At 54.2% G+C, this 19,696-nt stretch overlaps 1 protein-coding gene, 1 long non-coding RNA gene and 1 pseudogene across 2 annotated transcripts in view; 1 reads left to right on the top strand and 2 right to left on the bottom strand.

The window, feature by feature from the left end:
* Positions 1 to 1,791: 1,791 nt before the first annotated feature.
* Positions 1,792 to 9,588, bottom strand: LOC149750316 (uncharacterized; annotated as a pseudogene).
* Positions 8,774 to 19,696, top strand: part of ZFP36L1 (ZFP36 like 1 zinc finger CCCH-type) — a 26,133-nt gene continuing 15,210 nt past the window's right edge. Inside the window, exon 1 of the mRNA XM_089907867.1 lies at positions 8,774 to 10,246. The gene's annotated coding sequence lies outside the window, so the exon portion shown is untranslated. The remainder of the gene's footprint in view (positions 10,247 to 19,696) is intronic.
* Positions 13,877 to 19,696, bottom strand: part of LOC149750315 (uncharacterized) — a 15,443-nt gene continuing 9,623 nt past the window's right edge. Inside the window, exon 2 of the long non-coding RNA XR_016392204.1 lies at positions 13,877 to 18,846. This is a non-coding gene — a long non-coding RNA (uncharacterized LOC149750315). The remainder of the gene's footprint in view (positions 18,847 to 19,696) is intronic.

The following is a 19,696-nucleotide window of genomic DNA, read 5'->3' as shown; positions in this document are numbered from 1 at the left end:
TTTCACTCAGTATAATGATTTCGGTGCACCCCTGTGTTGTGTGTGTCGGTAACTTGTCCCTGTTTATTGCTGAGCAGTATTCTGTTGTGTAGGTATGCCGCGGTCTGTATGTGCGCTGGCCTGTTTCTGGGTTTTTGCTTATTATGAATAAGGCTGCTAGAAACATTCCCGTACAAGTCTTTTTGTGAATGTATATCATCATTTCTCTTGGGTAAGTACCTAAGAAGTGGAATCGCTAGGTCATGGAAGAGGTGTATGTTTGGTTTTATAAGAAACCACTAGATCTTTTTTCCGGAGTGGTTGTACCATTTTATACATTTACCAACAATGTATGAGTGTTCCCGTTAACATTCTAGTTAGCATTTGCTTTTGTCAGGCTTTTCAATTTCCGCCGTGCTGGTGGGTGTATAAGGTGTTATTTTATACTTCCTAATGATGACTAATGATGGTGACTAATGATGTTGTTTTATCTTCTTTGCTGTGCTTATTGGCCATTCATATGTCTTCTTTTGAGACGTGTTTGTTCAAATCTTTTGTCTATCTTTAAATGGGGTTATTTGTCTTTTTACTACTGAGTTATATCCTGGATACTGGTCCCTTGTCAGATATGCTTTGCAAGTATTTTCTGCGAGTGGATTTTTACAGAAATCTTGGGTATTGGATTTGCTACCAGGTGGGGCTAATGTGGGTGCAAGGCTGGAAGTTATGTGGACCACTGACTTTGGAGTTGCACGCTGCATGTCCCTCACGGGCCTGGTGTGAAGCGCAAATGAGATAACACAGGGGAAAGTCCTTTGCAAAGTACAAGATAAGCAAAGATTTAACACTGACCCTTTGACCATGCAAAGAGGAAGATCCATTTCTCTGTCTTCTCCCCAGTAGTGCAGTCTCTCGAGAGCAGGAGACAGGAGAGAAAAAGCTACCCCTGGGCTGGAAACAGTCTCCCTTGTTAAGATCTGAGTGACTATAGTGCCTAAACCACAGTGCAAGCCTGGCATCACACCTCGGTTCAAATCCGGGTTCTATTTGAGTGCTTTTGGGCAAGCCTCCATTTCATGAAAACTGGAAATAATAAACACCTACCTCCCCAGGGTCACTGTGTCATCATTATTATTTGCAGAATGTCATGCTGAGAGGGCTGCACATGTTGTGCAGTCCTCACAATGACCTTTTGATGTAAGTCACATCACTTTTTTTTTTTTTCTTAGGAAATTGTGGGTGAGTTATAAGATGCTCTTGGAGCCTCCAGGAGGCTGCGTACAGACTGCCCTCCTAGGAGTCCTGTCGGGGGAGTGTGGCTCTACGTGCCTGCGCCACAAGAGGCCACCAGGGGGCGCTCGCCTCCTCTCCAGGGCCGGTGCTGAGGCCGGGCGGTTCCCTGCCCCCCACTCTGCTCCCGCGTCCACACTGACCTCTTCGGCATTTTCCAATGCAGTGTAGTTTCCAGAAGGTCCCCATGTGGGGAGAGGGGGCTAACAAGCCGGAGGACCCGACGTGGAAAGGCCAGGGAGGGCAGTGCTGGTCTCTGTCCCCTTAAAGACTTCCTTGGGGAAGGGGGCTCACGCAGGGCTGCGGGCGCAGGGGAGGGAGCCAAGTTGTGGAGCAGTTTTCTGTGCACCCTGGCCCCACCCCTTCACAGGACTTCAAGTCTTCCCCCTCATCCCGCCTGCCCCTGGCCGGGGGAGGCATAGCAACTCAGGGATGAGGGCTGGGCCTGGCCAGGCATGCCCCTGGGTCTCCTGGCCTCCTCTGTCCCCAAGGTGAGCAGTACCTGCGCTTGCTCTCCAGAGACACTTGGGCCTCCACCTGCCAGCCCCCCCGCAGAGAGCTGGCTGGCGGGAGGGCGGGGGAGAGCTCCTCTGAGAGCCCTCCGGGTCACAGAATTGCCCTTGACTTGGTCCAGTTGCTTTCCCTTGGGACCTCATGGAAGGTGTCGGGGGTGGGCTCACAGACCTGGCCAGGGTCCTCTAAAGCAATCAAGCTCTCGATGGCCTGTCGATGCCTGACCAGCCCAGCCAGTTACTTGGTCATGGAGTGTGCGTGCATGTGGTGGGCAGGGGCCCTGGGGCCCCTTGTTCTGGAGACTTGCTGTCTAGGGAGGGAGACCCGGGGGGTATTCTTCATGGTCAACCAGCACCCAGATGGGCCACCCAGCTTCTCATAAGCCAGGTTCCTTCCTGTCTTCCAGAGACCATGTGACGGAGCCGCAATTACTTTTGCCTCCTGAGCCCCTTAGCCATCCTACTGTTTGTGTACTAGTCCACTTGCCCACCTGTCCACTTGCTCAACTGCTCGGTAGCCATGGAAGTAGATGCACTTCTCCCCTCACTCATCCCTACCTCTGTCCACTTGTTCACTCCCTTGTCTGCTCACCCCCTCATCCAGCGGGTGTCTGAATAGCTCAGTTGCCAGTCCTGGTGCTGGGCACAGCCAGCAGGGAAGCTCTAAGTGATCCAGGGCAAAGCCTTTGGGGTCAGAGGGACTGGACGTGAATCCTGACTGTACTGTTTCCAGGCCACATGGAAATGGGCACGTTTCTCAAATCTCTGAGCCTCAGTCTCCTGATCTGTAACATGGGGACGCTGTGCACTTTCCTCCTCCCAGCCTGGGTGTAAAGATTGGCTTCAGGATTAATTAAAGTGCTTTAACCAGAGCCCAGGGAAGGGAGTTGCAGTCACTGGCCTTCTCAGTGGCCATGTCCTGGCTGTGGGGACACCACTTGGCCTGTTCCCCATGGCGGCCCCATCTGCCTCAGGATACATCTGGGACAGGTAGGGGCTCACCCCTACCTCTTGGCCAGGCCGTGCTCCCTGGGCAGGTGGCCCCCACACCCAGCTCTGAAACAGAGGGCGATAATCACCGCCTTCCCACACACCCGGTCCTCTGGCTTCTGGCCCGCAGGGCACTCTGGGGTTGCATCAGTTCAGCCAAGACACCTGGGAGAACCAGCCTGCTCCCTCCCCTTTTGCAGCCAAGGTCTCCATGACAGCTGTGGAGGGTGGGGACAGGCCTAGAGCATCTGACCCCTGGAAGGATCATTTCCCCTCCCACCAGAGGCCTATACATGGCCAGGACCTGTCAGTCCCCACCCCATTCCCTTCCTTCCACAGGCCCAGTGGGACTGTTCCCTCCAGCTGCTCTGGGGGCTCCCTGGGGGCGGAAGGTGCTTCCTGACCTCAGAAAGGCTAGTCGAGCTAGAGGGTCAGCTGAGGCGGGCGAGGGGAGAGGGCAGGAACATGGTTGGGGTGGGACTCTGGGTTAATTGGGGGATCTCTTCCCTCTCCCCCAGGCAGTTTAGCCAGGAGGCTGCACGGTACCTGGGGGAGCGTTGGGTGCCAGTCTTGTCTGGGGGAAAATGTGTAGAACTGTGGCTGTGGACTTCGGAGTGGGTCAGACCAGAAGGCAAATTCTCCACTCGCACTGGCACCTTGGGCAAGTCACTGGTAAAAATCTTACTGGTTTAAGAAATGCATGTGATGTGCTGAGCATGTGCCCGGCACCGAGGAAGTGCACTGCGGCTGGGGTGCTGCTGTGGGCGGGGGCCCAGCCTGGCCATTCAGGTCAGGCCAGCACCCCCATGGCAGCCTCTAGGAGCGATGCGATGGAGCCCTTTTGGGGCTCTGGGTGTCCTTTCCTTCCCTCTGCCACTCCTCAGGGGACCTTTGTGGGGGCATTTCGTGCTGGGGAAAATCCTTCTGCATCCTGGATGGGGGTGCAGGTAGGGGTAGCGGCTAAGGAGCACAAAGCCCTCAGGCCCATGTTTCAGCCTGATTTACTGAATGGGTGTGTGGGTCGGGGGAGGGGTTATAGTCTAGAAATGGGCCCAGCTGTGGGACGTGTGGGACCCACGCTCCAACTGCAGCTGCCCGCTGGGTTGGGGCCCTGGTTCTGGTCTCCTTGCCCCGGGCCACATTTTGCATAATCCCGCTCAGTTTTAAGCTCCTGAAGGACAGGGACTATTTGTGTTTGTTTGTTTTTTGCGGTTCGCGGGCCTCTCACCGTTGTGGCCTCTCCCGTTGCGGAGCACAGGCTCCGGACGCGCAGGCTCAGCGGCCATGGCTCACGGGCCCAGCCGCTCCACGGCATGTGGGATCTTCCTGGACCGGGGCACGAACCCGTGTCCCCTGAATCGGCAGGCGGACTCTCAACCGCTGCGCCACCAGGGAAGCCCCTATTTGTGTTTTTTTTAACCTTTGTATCCTTGTTGCCGAGTAGGGTGATGGGTGCTGACCGACTGAATGAGATGAATGAATGGACGCTAGGTGGGCACGCGGTCAGGATAGGGTACGTGGACAGTGAATACTGCTTCCTGCTTGGGCACTGAAGAGCCCAGGTGGGCATCCCAGTGGCCTGTGCACGAGCTGCCCTGTGCCCCCCACCTGCCCTGAGGCGGGAGGGAGGCTGGCAGGCCTGGCATGTGCAGCCTTCTTGACCGAGGTCAGGGATTCCCTGTGTCCCATTCCTTGGTCCCAGCACCCGCTTTCTGTTCTGGGGTCGGTGCCTTCCTCAGAGAGGGAGCACCTTAAAGGTGGGGTCCCTGGTATAGAATGGGTGCTTAACAAACGTTTGTGCATTGAGGTATCCACTTGCTTGGTGGGCCAGCAGCTCTGCCCAAGACCATCAGCTGGCTGGGGACAGCGCTCCTGACCTGGCCGGGACAGCGCTCCTGACCTGGCCGGCCCACCAGGTTGCTCCAGGGCTGAGGCGCCTCACAGCCTCATGACTCAGTTGAGTAGGAAGGTTTGGGGCCCAGGAGTGCCCTGACCTGCGGTTGGCCGGGACCTGGAATTCCACTTGAGGAGGTGGCCTCTTCAGCCACGCTCCGGCCCAGACTGGAGCAGGGTGAGTGGGAGGCCACCTTGCCCACACCTGTGAACCTGTGCTGAGAAGAGGCTGGGCCACACCGGGGGGAGCCGGCATCCGCCCGCAGGGGCAGCCCTCCCCAACCCTGGGACGCAGGGCTGGGCTGGGGCCCTCTGGGGAGAGGGCCCGCGTGGCCAGGTTTCCACGGTGTGGACTCAGGGTGGGATCCAGTCCTGGATCTGCCACGGACAGGCTGTGACCTTTGGGTGTTGCTTGTTTGCCCTGAGTCTGTCTGTTTCCTCGTCTGTACGATGGAGATGCTTACATACAATGGAACAGTATTCAGCCATAAAAAGAAACAAAATACTGATCTATGCTATAATGTGGGTGAACCTTGAATACAGGCTATGTGACAGAAGCCAGGCACAAAGGTCTGGATACATGGAGCGTCCAGAATATGCAAATCTATAGAGATGGAAAGTAGACTGGTGGTTTCCAGGGGCTGGGGGGAGGGGTGAGGGGGAGCAACTGCTTCATGGATATGAGTTTCTTTCTGGGCTGGTGACAATGATTTGCAACTATGTACGGGTGGGAGTGTACACTGTGCATGTGCTAAATGCCACTGAACTGTTCACTTTAAAATGGTTCGTTTTCTGTTATGTGAATCTCACCTCAGTGAAAATTATGGGGCTGCTACTGACCTTGCTAGGCCGTTGGGAGGGGTGAGAGAGACGTGAGGTGGATGTGAGACCCTGGCGGATGTCAGGAATGGAAGCTGCGTTACCCTGGCAGCCGCAACCCTTCCTCCCTCCAGTCCAGACTGTGTCCAGTGCACAGGCCAAGGCGGAGATGAGGGCAGGCGGCTTGGGCTGGCGCATCCTTTAGCCAGAGGTAAGGGGGACTTCTGTGGTTGCTCCACCAGCTGTGGGTCAAGGGTCCTGTGCTGCAGACCCAGCTTCTAGCCTTGGATTTGCTGGACGGCTTTGGGCTGGGCCTTCAACCTCGGTCTGTTTCTTAATCTGCCCAGACCTGCCTCTCACCTGCCTTGGAAAGTGCATGTGTCCACTGTGTCTGAGATGTCACCCCTGCCATATCCCTGTACCTCGACCCCTGTCTTCCTCACAGTGCAGACCACGGCCAGGCAGAGTATTAGGAATATCTTGGTGCTTGTGTTTATTGTCTATCTTCCACTCAGAATGCAAGTTCACAGGGGGGAGATGCTTGATCCGGTTTGTCCATGATGGTATTTCCAGCACCCAGGGCCTGGTACAGAGTAGGTGCTTAATAAATGTCTGTTGAAGGAACAAATGCACGAGGTCCTACAGTAGTAAGTGCTGTGAGGTCAGAGCTATCACCATCCCCACTTTGCAGATGAGGCAACTGAGGCTCTGGGACATGGAAGGGCCACTGTGGAGCTGGGATCTCCATCAGGCAGCCTGGCATCAGCGCCGTGGCTCGGACCCACCATGCCCTAGGCTGCCTCCTGGCTCCGGAGCTCCTGGTCTGAGATGCAGCCTAGGGCCTGGAGCATTCTGCCCCTCAGCTACCCAGCTCCTCCCGCCCCCAGGGCCTAGGGACCCCCCCGCTGGGGGTCCCACGCCCACTGCCATGAAGCCTTTTTCTCAGGCTCACAAGCACCCCAGCGCAGCTCCCTTTCCTGAGAACCTCTGTCATAAAGAAGGTGAGGCCCTGATCTGGCCTGTCTCTCCACCCCAGGCCTTCCTCACCCAAGGGAACCTTGGTTACAAATATGAGGGTCACGCCTTGCATTTGTATTAGACACCTTTCATCTGGGGAGCTCCTGGCTGAGGGGAGGCTAATTAGCTGTGCTCTGGGAAGAGTAAGAGCTGACGTCCCAGCCCAGGCACTGGCTAACTAGGCACGGGGCTGGCCCTCTGGGGAGCAGTGGGTGTACCAGCCTCACGGCACGCCCCCTACATTTCCCTTTGCTGCAAGAACTCTTCACAAGGGTCCCTTCTGTCTTAATAATAAAAGCTATCTTTTATTGAGTGCTTACTATATGCCGAGGGCTTGCTAGTCCCCTCCTGTCTACTGAATGTACCCACCTGTGCCAAGTACTGGGGCGATTGTGAAATGATAACACCAAGGCTCCCATTATCCAACCTCACTCCTTGGCGGCAGTGGGCCAGTGCTTCACGCATGACCTCACGTAATTCCTGAGAAGCCCTTGGCGTGGGGCGTCACGTGGAACCAGTGCTTGATAAGTGGTAGCTATCACTATTTGCCTTCAGATCAACCTTATGAGGTAAGGTACGATGTTATCCTCATCTTCTCAGACGAGGAAGCTGAGGCCCAGAAAGGTTAAGCCACTTGCTGCAGGACACACAGTGAGTCAGGAGCAGAGCCAGTAACTGGAACTGGACTGGTTTGATTCTGAAGCTGCAATAGTTTTCCAGATGCTCTTCTCTCCCTCCCCTCAACCTGGAGGTGATTAGCCTCCAGGCCTGACTTTGTATAGTTGTGTGTGGGGTCACTGAGCAGAAGCCTTTTCACCCGTCCCTCCAGCAGTGCGCTGGTGGGCTGGGCTTGGACCTAAACACCTTGGAGATCATCTAATACAACTCATCCCCACCCCCATTTTTCAGATGAGAAAACTGGGGAGGGAAGTGACTGTGCAAGGCGACAGCCCTAATGGGCAGATGCCTCCTCACCGAAGCATGAGGCACAGAGGCAGTGGAGTGGCTGGTGGTCACCTCACCCCCCTGCCATCAAACTGGCATTGATACCAAGTAACAAGCATCCTCACAATAGAGTTCCTGGCTTCCATTCGTCATCTTGCTCCCTCCCCCCTTCCCTGCCAGGAGCTGCCCCAGGGATATTTGTGTGGGATGCAGGTTCAGGCAGCTGGCTGGGAACTGAGACTGGGGTAAGGGATGGTGTCCTCCACCTACCTGCCCTGCAGGACAGTCTGGGGGCAGGCCTCACCCTTTGTAGCACACCTCACACGTCACTGTAGTGACTCCAGAGCAGACACACAGTAGGTACTTAAAAATGCTCACTGGAGAAACGGCTGTATCCTGGACCTGCAGTAGGGAGGAGATGAAACATCCAGTGCACGGGTGGGCAGATGGTACACCAGGTCTTCTCACCATTGCTCACCTGGATCCATCAAATGCGGCACTCCCTCAGGCCTTGGGAAGGAGCCTGGGCAGATCTGGTTCAGGAAGCAACAAGTTCATGGGTCATGGGCACTTGGCTGAGGTTCCCGCAGGTGGGACCCCATTCTTGGGCACTGTGGAGGGTGGCTAAGGGCTCAGTATCCAGGTTCCTCTGAATGTTACCCCTTCTGAAGAGGCAGGTCTTTGGGTACCAGATACATAGACCTGGGGACTCTGACCCTCTGCCTACCCACTCCCCCAATCCAGCTCTGTCCCTCCAGTCTCTGCATCTCCATCCACTGTCTACAGCTCTCACCTGCTCTACCTGCAGCCTCAGTCCCTCTCCCAGCCTCCCCTCTTCCCTCCTCCTTCCCACCTCAACTTAAGGGTTTCTTCAGAGAGGGAACACGAGCCACTTCATCCCAAATCTGAAATAGTTTTCCATGTATATATATATATATATATATATATATATATATATGTTCTTTGAGCACCTTATTCTTTTCCTTCATGGGAATTTGAAAACTTTTTCAAATGGAATCTTATATTTATTTATGAGATTATCTGTTTAAACAAATCTCTCTTCTCTGTTAGAGTGGGCCCCATGAGGGTGGGAACTTGGTGGCGGTCACTTCTGGTCCTCAGTGCCCAATGGGTGGATGACAGAATCCCCAGGACAGGATGAGCCACTGAGCCGGTGGTTCTATAAACGTAGTCCCAGCAGCAGCACCTGGGAACTTGTTAGAGAGGAAATGCAAATTCTCTGACTTTGGGCGTGGGACCCAGCAATCTGTGTCTGAACCAACTGGGCACCAGGATTCAGGTGCACACAAAAGTTTGAGAACCACTGGCAGAGGCAAATCCCCTGCTGTTGGGTCAGTGTCCACTGTGGCAAAGGGCCACCTGAGCCGCCTATAAAAGGCACTGGGGGTGAGCAAGGCCACATCTTCAAAAGCAGCAAGGGGAAGGAAGCCCTTCTCTAAGGAGGGACGGCCGAGGGTGCGGACATTGCGCCATCACCGGGACCCCGACCCCGGCCCACCGTGCTGTTCGGCGGACTGGCCACTGGAGGGCAGTGCGACCACGTCCATCGCGTCCCTGCCCGGCTGCAGGCGGAGGCCTACCCGGGAGACAGCTGGGGCGGCTTCAGCCAGGAGACAAGAAAATAGAAAGGGATCGCGGCCCAGGCTGCGGCCTCGGCTCACGGGCCCCAGACGTTCTTAGAGGCCGAAGGGACCCCGCCGGCGCGCATCCGCGGCCCGGTATCTCCGAGGGGGCCTCCCTGCCTCGCTCCTCCAAGGCCCGGTCTGCTGCCTGAAAGGCTGGGAGTTTGGCTCGCCTGGGGCCTGGAAGGTTCGGAGGTCCCGGAGTGCAGGACGCGCAGGGGAGGAGATGCCGTCAAGCCGCCGAGGGCAGAGCGCCAGGGGCAGGGCTTTGACCGCCTCCCCAGAGGCAAAGGGCAGCCTCCCGCGTGACCCCCTCCGAAGTGCAAAACAAGGCGGCCATCTTGGCGGCGCCTTAACCCTCTCGTGGCCGGGGCCCCGGCCCAGCCAGGCCTGGGCAGGCTTGCGGTTGGAAGCTGCGATGCCACGGGGACGGCGAAGAATTTCCAAGAACTTGAAGAAAATCCTGGATCCTGGCAACTCCCTCGGGGGCGTTTGGAAACCCCATCCCGTTAGCATTAGGAGCCCGAGCGCCTTTGTAAGTGAATTGGACTTGTTCCAGTCACTCCCTGCTTTCTTCTTGCCCCGTATTCCAAAAGAGAAAGCCAGAGGCCGCAAACAGGCAGCAAACGGCGCTCCTGGTGGCCATCAGGTGTTTGGGGCTAGCAGAGCGTCTGGAGCCCAGACGAGCGTGGATCCAAGTGTTGTATCTTGTTGCTTACAGCATAGAGGGCAGCTTCTTCACAGCCAGGCCAAGGACTGGCAGCCTGGAGCTGACTCCAAGTGGCCGCCTCCTTTCAGCCCCTCTCCACCGTGAGGACTTTAGCTGCCGTTCTGAATGCCATCTGAGGAACCATAAGCCCTCCAGGCCCCACCATTCCTGTGGTCTCATATCTGATGTGGCTCACACATTGATACTGCCTCTCTGTCATTTGGGTACTTTTCAGCTTCTAGAATACACTTTCTTCTTAATATCAGCCCTTCGAGGTGCAGCTTGAATATCAGCTTCACCGGGAAGCCTTCCTCCAGTTCTACACCCTTCGTTTCCAGCAGAGCCCGTCATTTCCCTCCCTGCCCACCGGAAGCTCCCTTGGTCTCTGCTGTAGGATGTCCTGTTTTCCTCTCTGCATCCCCCGCCACTGAATCGTGGGCACCGTGAAGGTAGGGACTGTGTGACGGTGGTCTGTTGCATCCCCCTTGGTGCCTCGCACATGTAGGTCATTCAGGAAAGGGTTGCCGCAGGAGCATCATGAAATTATTGGATGGGTTTTGGTGTTGTAAACAGATTTCCCAAACACTTTGAACCTTGAGCAAAGGAACATGTAATGGTGTTTTCTTAAGCCCTGTAATGGAGTCCTGTTGTGTGTTTAATTGCTTTGTTATTTTTGCTGGAAACGTCAGGGTGCCATAGGAACAAAAAACATGGGTCCTAGCTTGACCAAGAGGACTAACCACTGAGCCCCAAGCGTTCTCATTGCTTCCTCTGTGTGGCCTTGGGGTCGGAGCCTGTGACATGGGATGGCAGGCAGCAGGCAGGCCCCAAGGACCAGCAAAGGAAGGTCTATGTATCTGGCTGGGCTTGAGGTCATGATTTCAGGCTGAGATCTCAGGATGAAGCAGAAAAGAAAGTGCCTTGAGAGTCTTGGAGAAGGTGGAAGCTAAAGGAAGAATCCTTTCTTTTTCCTTTTAAAAGAAAAAGCCAAAGTGCCTCATGAAGGACTGCAGAAAACCCCTTTCATGCCTCACCCACAGATGATTTGCTGAACGCTCATTAAGGGGAAAACAAAGAGGTGGTTTTGTTTATTTATTTAAGAGGAAAAATAAATGAGCTGTGACAAAACAATTTGAAACCAGGCCCCTCCGAGACCTGGGCTTTCACTTCCTTGATGGGAAGTAAAACAGAGAATCGAATCCCCCTCCAAATAAAAGTGAAGTTAATAATCAGACAGCTCAGCCCTGGCCACATCCTGTGTCAGCTCCCTCCCTCCCTTGGCTCACTGTTTATAGCTGCGGAGCCCAGAGTCGACTTAACTCTTTCCTCCCCATCCCTCTCCATCCCGGGGAAGCCCAGCCCTGCTCTGAGGCCGGCAGGCTCCTCATACCCTCTGGTGCAGGCCTCGCCTCTGCAAGGCTGGCTCTCCCCATCCCGCACAGGGCGGCCAGCCTGCCTCTCGGCCTCTGGCTGATGAGTTTAACGAGCCCAGCTTAGATTTGAGTGCTGTCTTCTGCTTGTCCTGAACAAAAAACCCAAAGTGTGCACAGGAGGGCTGCACTGGGTACCTGCTTACCTCTCCACTGCTCCAGGGAAACACTAGCTAAACCCACTCCCACTCCAGACGCAGGGCCTGTGCTCCAGGCAGCCTCCACAGCCTGGTGGTGTCCTTGAACTGAGTTCTGATGGAAAGAAGCACAGACCTTTGGGGCTTTGGGCCTGTGCTGAGAGCAGTACTATGTATGTCTCTGAGCTGCTTTCTGAGAACTTCATGCTCTTTTCAAATGCCTTCCCATATTGTAACCAGCCATTGTTATAAGCAGTGATCCTAGAGAGTCATTGTTATCCTCTTTTAAAAAAAAATTATTTATTTATTTTTGGCTGCGTGGGGTCTTAGTAACTGCGCGCGTGCTTTCTCTTGTGGCGAGCAGGGTCTACTCTTCGCTGCAGTGCATGGGCTTCTCATTGGGGTGGCTTCTCTTGTTGCGGAACACGGGCTCTAGGCACTCGGGCTCAGTAGTTGTGGCTTGCGGGCTCTAGAGCGCAGGCTCAGTAGTTGTGGCACATGGGCTTAGTTGCTCCGTGGCATGTGGGATCTTCCCGGACCAGAGCTTGAACTTGTGTCCCCTGCATTGGCAGGCAGATTCTTAACCACTGCGCCACCACGGAAGCCCTGCTATCCTCTTTTTACAGAGCAGGAAACTGAGGCACAGAGGGTTAAGTACCTTGCCCATGATTGCAGAGCTGGGATTTGAACCCAGGCATTGTAGCTCCAAAGGTCTCACAACAGAGACTGCTCTCTTCTCTGGAGCCAGGGGGCTTTCTGAGAGCTTAGAATAATCCTGTGGATGCATTTCAAAGATCCCAAAGCCCAAGGACCTTTCGAGAACTTTCGAACTTTGTCTTGGGCTCTCCTCCTTTCTGTTTCTTTCTGGGGTGAAGGCACAGAGAGCATGTGGTGGGGTCCAGTGGACAGTGGAACGAGAGAATGTGGAGCAACTGAGGATGGGACAGACCTTTCATCCGCTTGGCAGGAGGTTCTAGAGCAAGGATCCAAAGACTTGGCGTGGCCGTTCTCTCAGCCACCAGTCTACCTTCTGCTTTTACCACCTCCCTCATGCCTGCCAGCCCTGTAGCCTGTGGATCCCTCACCTGGTCACAAACACCCTCTTCTGGCTGAAGCTGGTCTTGCAGGAAGCCACTCACCAGTTGCCTGGGGCAAGTGGCAAAGACTTCTGAACTGGCGGTGTGGGCCATCTGCCTCTCTGGGATGCCTCCCTCTGCATGCCCTGGCTACTGAGGTTTGTCTTGGAAGCCATCTGTTGCCAGGTCGTCTTTGGTGGGTCCCTCGGATCCCTGGAGGGTGTGTTGTGCTGCCCCCTGGTGTCTGGAGGCTGTCCTGCCCGCTCAGTTGCTTAGAGCTCCAGAAGCTCCCTGTCGGGGTGCTGCTGAGCAGGCCTGCTGTCTGTCTGTCTGTGCGCCCCAGACCCCTGGCCCCCATCTTTGGGAGTGAGCTGATCTGCTGAAGATCTGCTTTCTTAGGATGCATTTCTCCATTCAAAGCCACAGCCCAGACTGGGCAGAGCCTATTCCTCATTTTCGGACTCATTCTTCATCTAGAGAGAAAACTCTGGGGGCTTCATTCCTGTTCTTCCCAGAGCAGGGGTGGCGCCTCTGGGGAGGGAAGGGCACAGCAGTGGCTTCTTTGTGATACCCAAAGGGGCCGACACTCGGCAGGTTGCCTGGCCCAAAGAGGTCTCGGAGAATGTGTGCCTTGACTCCTCTTTAATTTAGATGTTTAGGTGAAGCATCTACATATCAAACAGCGCCCAAGCTGGGGTGGCTCCACCGTGGTCAGACATTTGCCAAACACCCCTCAAATCAGACCCAGCCTTTATCAGCGCTTACGGTGCTAGGGCACTTTAGGAACATTAATCTCATTTACCCCACACTCTGGGAAATGGGGTACATGTGAGTCTCCCCACTTTACCAGATGAAGAAAGTGAGGTTAGAATACCTGCCCACTCTGTTATAGTGGCTGTCTGCTAGAAAAAAAAAAAAGTTCATTGTGGTTTAAAATACATTGAAACCAATTAAATAATTTTCACTGAGTTCAAAAGCAGTGCAAATGGACAGCAGTCCCTCTGAATGTTTTTTCTCGGCCTGGGAGGCCCTGAGGGGCAGGACGGCATTCTTGGTCCTCAGCGTGTGCAAGGAGGAGGCTTTGGGGCACTTTCCCAATCCCGGAGTGGTGGTCTCCCTGTCTGTTCTCCAGCCCTTCCCAGCTCCTGGCAGCCTTACCTCTTGTCCAAGAGCACATGTCCTTGGGAAGTAAATATCGTGTTGCAAGAACCAATAAGAGGAGAATCCCTGAGTTAACATTGTTTTTTCAGCTTTTATGAACTTAAAACATTATGCAAAATTTCAAACATATACAGAAGGAGACATACCCATCACCAACATCACCAACTCTGGCCAAGTTTGTCCATTTACATCACCATCTGTCTCCCCACGTCCCATATAATTTTAAAGTAAGTCCAGTGTATCAGGTCATATCACTTCATCTATCAGTATTTCAGTAAAAAAAAAAAAAAAAAAAAAAGAACTCATTACACTTACCCACATTGTTCTTATTTCACCTAAAAATTAATAATACCACCTAAATATTACTAAGATTCATTTGCTGTTCACATTTCCAGAACATTTTTTGAACTCTTTGCCTTTCTACTTAAAGAAAAAAAAAATCGGCCCTGAAGTAAGAATTTCTCAGTATTTGGTCGTATCCTTACAATAGCTCCTAAAAGGACCGATTTCTGAATCTGGGCAAAAATGGCCAGTTACTGATTCTCTGAGGCCAGCGATCATTTTTAAGCTCACCCCCGCTACAGCCCTCCGCTTGGCCAGGGCCGTGCACATAGTGGGGGCCACGTCAGTGTGAGCGGAGCCTCATGTAAGGATGAACACAGGGAGGGTGGGGATGCAGCACGTTGCGCTAATGCGGAAGGACTGGAGAGCAGCCCCCTGTGTCCTCCCACCCACGGTCTGAGTGGCTGTCCTTGGCTCTCCGTGCAGTGGTCCACCCGCCAGCTGCCTGGGCCTCCTAGGGGACCCTCTTCTCTCTCTTGCTTGGGATACTTGACTCTTTTCCAGTGACTCCGTGGAGCCCCACTTTGTGGGGCCTCCAGCTGTCTTGGTGTTGCCAATTTGCTGCCTAACGTACAGCAGCAGTTGACAGGGTGGTTCAGGGAGTGGGCTGCTCACCCGTGCCAAGCGCTTTGCTCATCTGTCCTCACGGCAGCCCCAGGAGGTGGGTATTGCTGTCACTGCCATTTCACAACACACAAGACTAGCGGAGGGCAGGTAAGTGCCTTGCTGGCCTAGGAAGGGGCAGTGCTAGGATTTGAAGGGGGTCACTTTGAACATCGGGTGCTCTCCACTGCAGCACATTGGTTGTCAGACTTTAAGATTCGTTTAGCAAAATGCTAGGCCACTTGGCCTAGGACCAGGCACTTACCCTCTTGAGGACAAATCTCGACAAGTTAGGATCTGCAGTCACCATGCACTTTCCCCTGCAATATTCCCATCTTCCAGAACAGATACAGCATCACTTATTATTATACACGCCCTTATTAGGAGATTAGCTCAGTTGAATGGAATACATTTTAGGTCACTCAGCCTCTAATTTCTTGCTTTGTCTTTTTTTATGGTTAAATAATAGTTTGAGTCATAGATTACATGACGGTGACAGGTTTGAAGGTTAGGAGGGATGGGAAGAAACTGGGTTGCGTATCTAAGGCCACAACCTAGATATTATCCCTTCTGTACATTTTGTCACATCTCTCAGTTGTTGATACTTGGAAAAATGTGACTTTCGGAATATACAGAATCAGGGGCAAGTACTTGAGAATTCTCGGAGGGAGAAGGGCTGGTGTGGGCACAGTTTTCTTTACCTCAGTCAGTCGGAGTTCAGCCCGTGTGGCTTCCCTTGGCTGAACTTTGGAGGAGCCGTCTTAGGTGGCCTGGTGAGGCTCAACCCCTGTCCACGAGGAGCCTCCCTCACCCACCGCGGACAGCCTGGGTGCTAAACTATATAAATTCACTCGCATTTTATTTTTTATTATTATTATTTTTTTGCGGTACGCGGGCCTCTCACCGTTGTGGCCTCTCCCATTGCGGAGCACAGGCCCCGGACGTGCAGGCTCAGCGGCTATGGCTCATGGGCCCAGCCACTCCGCGGCACGTGGGATCTTCCCGGACCGGGGCACGAACCCGTGTCCCCTGCATCGGCAGGTGGACTCTCAACCACTGCGCCACCAGGGAAGCCCCTTCCTTTACTTCTTGATTTTGCCTTGGTTTGTTTCAGCTTTCTCCCAGCTCCTGCTGCCCTAGAGAAATGGAAGAATAGGTAGAGGTGGGAAATGGAAAAACCAAAGCAGACACAGAGGAGAGAGGCATTGGCGGACTCAAAGAAGAAAGAGAAGCAACAGAAGGCAGAATCAAGAGGCCAGAGAGACAAAAGGAGAGGAACCAGTGTCTTCTGTAAGTGTTCATGGGGGTTTATGGACACTAAGCAGTAAAGGCAAACTTCCAGAAGTTGTTTGCCCACCATGGCAATGAGAAGACTGTGACTATCATTAGGTCCCCTTCAGAATGTCTGGAGATGAATTTAAATCGTCAACATTGTTTCCAAAAGTTGCATTTGCTGGGACTCCTCTAGTTTTGCCTAGAGTTGGGTATACCAGTCTTCCATGAACCCCTGCTGTTCCAGGAACCGTGTGTCTGTGGATTGGGTTAGCCCTGGTCCTCAGAGAGCTGCCTGGAAGATGCAAAGCTGATGACCCAGCTCCATCACACCTAACGCTTCTGCTCAGATTCTCCAGGGAGCCCTCCAGAGGCAGCGTGACGGAAGCCACCAGGTTCTGCAGTGACCTAGACTGGTTTTGGGCCTTTTGCCCCAGGAAGATCAGCCCTCACTCTGCAAAAGACCAATGGTGGGGGTGAGTTGGGAGAATTGTAGGAAAAACAAGGGCAAGAAGGAAAGCCTGCTTTTCTAGGACTGTCCTTGCTCAGTGTTTGGAAGAGTCTGAAATCCACAAAAAGCAGTAAGGCTCACAACAGTCCTGACTGTGGTTGGTTGAGGGTCAGAGCAGTTGCTTTAAATTCATTGCTGCCTCTTTTTCTCTCCTGGGTCTCTATTTTTTATTTTTTTTTCTGGTGTTGTTTGCTTTCACGTTCTTCCTTTTTTTCAGAGTATTCATATCTTCCCCCCTCTTGTTTTTCATTCTCAATTCTCCTTCCCACCCCACTCTGCCTTCTTAGCATAATTTTTCTTTTCTCTTGGCTTTCCTTGTTCTACATCTGGATTCCCGGATGGTTTATTTTGTCTGTTTCCTGAATTTCCCTCCTCTCCCATTTCTTATAGTTTGTTGTTGTTGTTCCTTTTCCTTCGGCTTCAGTTCTGTCCACTAAAGCTTTCCTTGGGCCACACAGGCTTTTAATTCTTGTTCATCTGTTTAAGCAGTGCTGGCAAGAAGCAGGCCACAGCCGGCAGGCAGAGCCACAGTGGCAGAAGAGGACCCGGGCGTCTGAAGATTCTCCCCCAGCTCCAGGGTCCTTGGAAGAGGGGCTTCCTTCTGGAGAGTGGGCTGGGACAGTGCTGTTCTCCCTCTGTGCGGCTTGACGTCGTCTGCCAGGCCTGGGCTGAAGGTTGGGGGCAGATGGTCTTTCCTCCACGGTGTGTGGGCCTGGGCCCCATTGCTCAGGGAGGCGATGGAATCAGCCCTTCTCGGTGGACAGGTGGAGGACTCATCAGGTTCCACCCAGAAAGGCTGAGGCTCAGGGGAGGTGCCCCATGGGGAATGTATCACTTGCCAAGCTCTGTGCTGTAGGTGGGAGGCCTTGCAGCATGGGGGCTGCCTCTGGGGGAAGTCTGGGGATCCTTTTTGATCCTCGGTCTCTGGCCGAAGCCAGCCTGGGCATCTGGAGCTGTCTGCTGGGGAGACTGAGGCAGTTTTCCAGTGGAAGGTCCTTCCTTCCCAACAGCCCCCACCCTTGGCCAGTGGGCGTTTTGAGGGCCCAGGAAGAATGCAAGAAGAGGCTGGTAGCTGCGAGGTGTCTTAAAGGCTCTTGGCCACTGGGAGCGACACAGACCCCATCTGTGGGAGGCCCTGAGGGTCAGGTCTGGTACCGATAGAAGCAGGTGGCACTTCTTGACGGGTGCGGTGGCGGAGAAATCCTAGAAGTTGCAGCCACACCCCTCCTTGTCTGGCGTGGCGTGGGAGGCGGTGGGAGCAGCCTGGCCCTGCTGCCCAGCTGTCTGAGGCAAATCAACTGGAGTCCATCTGGCTGTCCTCCCCGGCCCAGGCTGGCTTCCCACCCTGGGCTGTCAATGCCATTGGGTGCTGGCTGAGTCCTTAGCGGGCCCAGCTGAGGGGTGGATGTGTCACTGCTCCGCCAGGGGCACACCTGCAGCTGAGTTGCACCCTGTGGTGGAGGGGCCCAAGAGCGCCAGGTGGACGCCCATTGGGCTGTGCTGCCTTTGCCCAGGCCCTGTGGTGATGGTGGCCACGTGCTGCTCTGGAAGTGCCATCAAGCTCCCCCTCGCCTTCTCCACACCCTGCTACCTTGCTGGGTCCCATCCGTTTCCTCCTCCTTCATCGATGCACAGTCTTCGGGGCCACTTTAGAAAAGACTGTTGATTATATCAAAGCTTTGCTTATTTTATATTTTGCTTATCATTTCCTTATGTTTTCTAAGCCTCTAGTCCTAGAGTCCAAGTCTTGGGTCTAGCACCCCTCAAGACCCTAGAACCATAGCCCCAGGAGTCCCCAGGCCCTGATTCCTGGGCCCCGTAGAATTGGTTTATCTCTGGTTCCAGGCAGAGCCTCCCTCCTTCCCTACAGAGAGGGCCAACCTAGACAGGAGGGATGATCAGGGGATAGATGATGGATTTTCTTCTAAGTGCTCCCTTCAATTCTAGAGGAGAGCTGGGGGCGAGGACCCGGCCTCTCTGATGTAGGATTAGGATCCGGCAGCCTCTTGCCCTTCCCAGCGGAGCCCAAAGCACGCGCTCCTTCAGTCTGCGGTCTCAGTGCCGCCTCGTTCCTGCCACCTCTCTCTGCCTTCCCCCTTCGCACGCACCACGCTGTATAAATATTTACACCCCCGGGCTGGCAGGAATCTTTCTCCAGCTGCTTCCCTGGTCTCTGGGAGAGCTTGTTCTCTTAACAGCTGCAGCAGATCTGGTTGCCTTTGGTCAGACAAGGGCAGGCCCTGGTTTGGGGGCCCGCGGTCCCCCTCTGGGGTGGAGGGTGCAGTTGGCGGGAGAAACTCAACTCTAAAGAGGTCACGGGGTGATGGCAAAGACCCATGCTCTCCTCTGCTGGCTGCCTGTGCAGCGACCCTCTGAGAGTTGTCTGATCCCTGCTCCGGCTGGGACGGTGGGTCCTGCTTCTGAAAGGGACAGCTCCTCAGGGTGGGGTCTGCGCCTCTCTGGGCTGGGTTTTGCTGCATAGGGCTGGAGGATACTTTCAAAGCAAGCTGGCTGGTGCTAGGACAAAATAGGAACTTAGTGTACCCGCGGGCACTTTACAGTTTACAAGTATGTGCTATACCCTCGATCCTCCCTGAAGCAGATCCCCCTGTTTAGAGCTGGAGAATCTTCATATTGGGCTTCTTCTCCCCAGCTCCTGCCCCAGGCCATCCTCCCTCCCACCAACCTACCCGGGGGCTGGGGAGTGGAGAGGACAGATGCCTCTTTCCCCACCTTCCTTGGCGACGCGGGAAGTGGGAGTTTGCCAAAGAATCAAGCTGCCATTTGTTGGGTTCCCACCGGCCTGGCACTGTGTGAGGTGCTTCCCCATATTCTCATGTAATTATTCAAGTCTTAAGCCCAGCAGATTTTTTAGCTTCCTTGTGTGTGTTTCCTCTTCCTGCCCTCAAGACAGCTGTGGCCGCGTAGCAGTGAGCTCCCAGACACAGGGCCCTGCCTTTCTCTGGTGCTTTCGGGTTCCGTGGAACCTTCAGGGGCCAGCTGGTAGACACTAGTCTCACCTAACCTGCAGTGGGTGCAGGTCACCTGCTGCTGCCTCCTCTCCCGTGCCTCAGTTTCTCCCATGTCTGTGGGAGGTAATTAACCTGTGCTCCATAGATAATTCTAAATGCAGTGCAGGGACAGGTTTTAAAAAGCGACAGGGTGGTGTCATTTAACTCCTTTTTCTGTGTTGGGGTGTTGTGACAGAAGAGAGTGTTCAGGTATCAGGTACTATGAGGCATGTGTGTTTGGTGCTTGGGAAGCCTGAGGAGAAGGAAGACAGGGATAAAAAGGCCTGGATTTCCACCAGGTAGTGGAGCCACTGGGGGTGCAAATGGGTGGGGGGGTCCTGATGGGGGCCGGGGAC

This window comes from Delphinapterus leucas, chromosome 2 (assembly GCF_059928025.1).
Source record: "Delphinapterus leucas isolate spDelLeu-1000000601 "Yukka" chromosome 2, BTC_Dleu_Yukka2, whole genome shotgun sequence".
NCBI lineage: Eukaryota > Metazoa > Chordata > Mammalia > Artiodactyla > Monodontidae > Delphinapterus > Delphinapterus leucas.
Note: the sequence above shows the minus strand (reverse complement) of the source record. Positions and strands in the feature narration are given on the sequence as shown.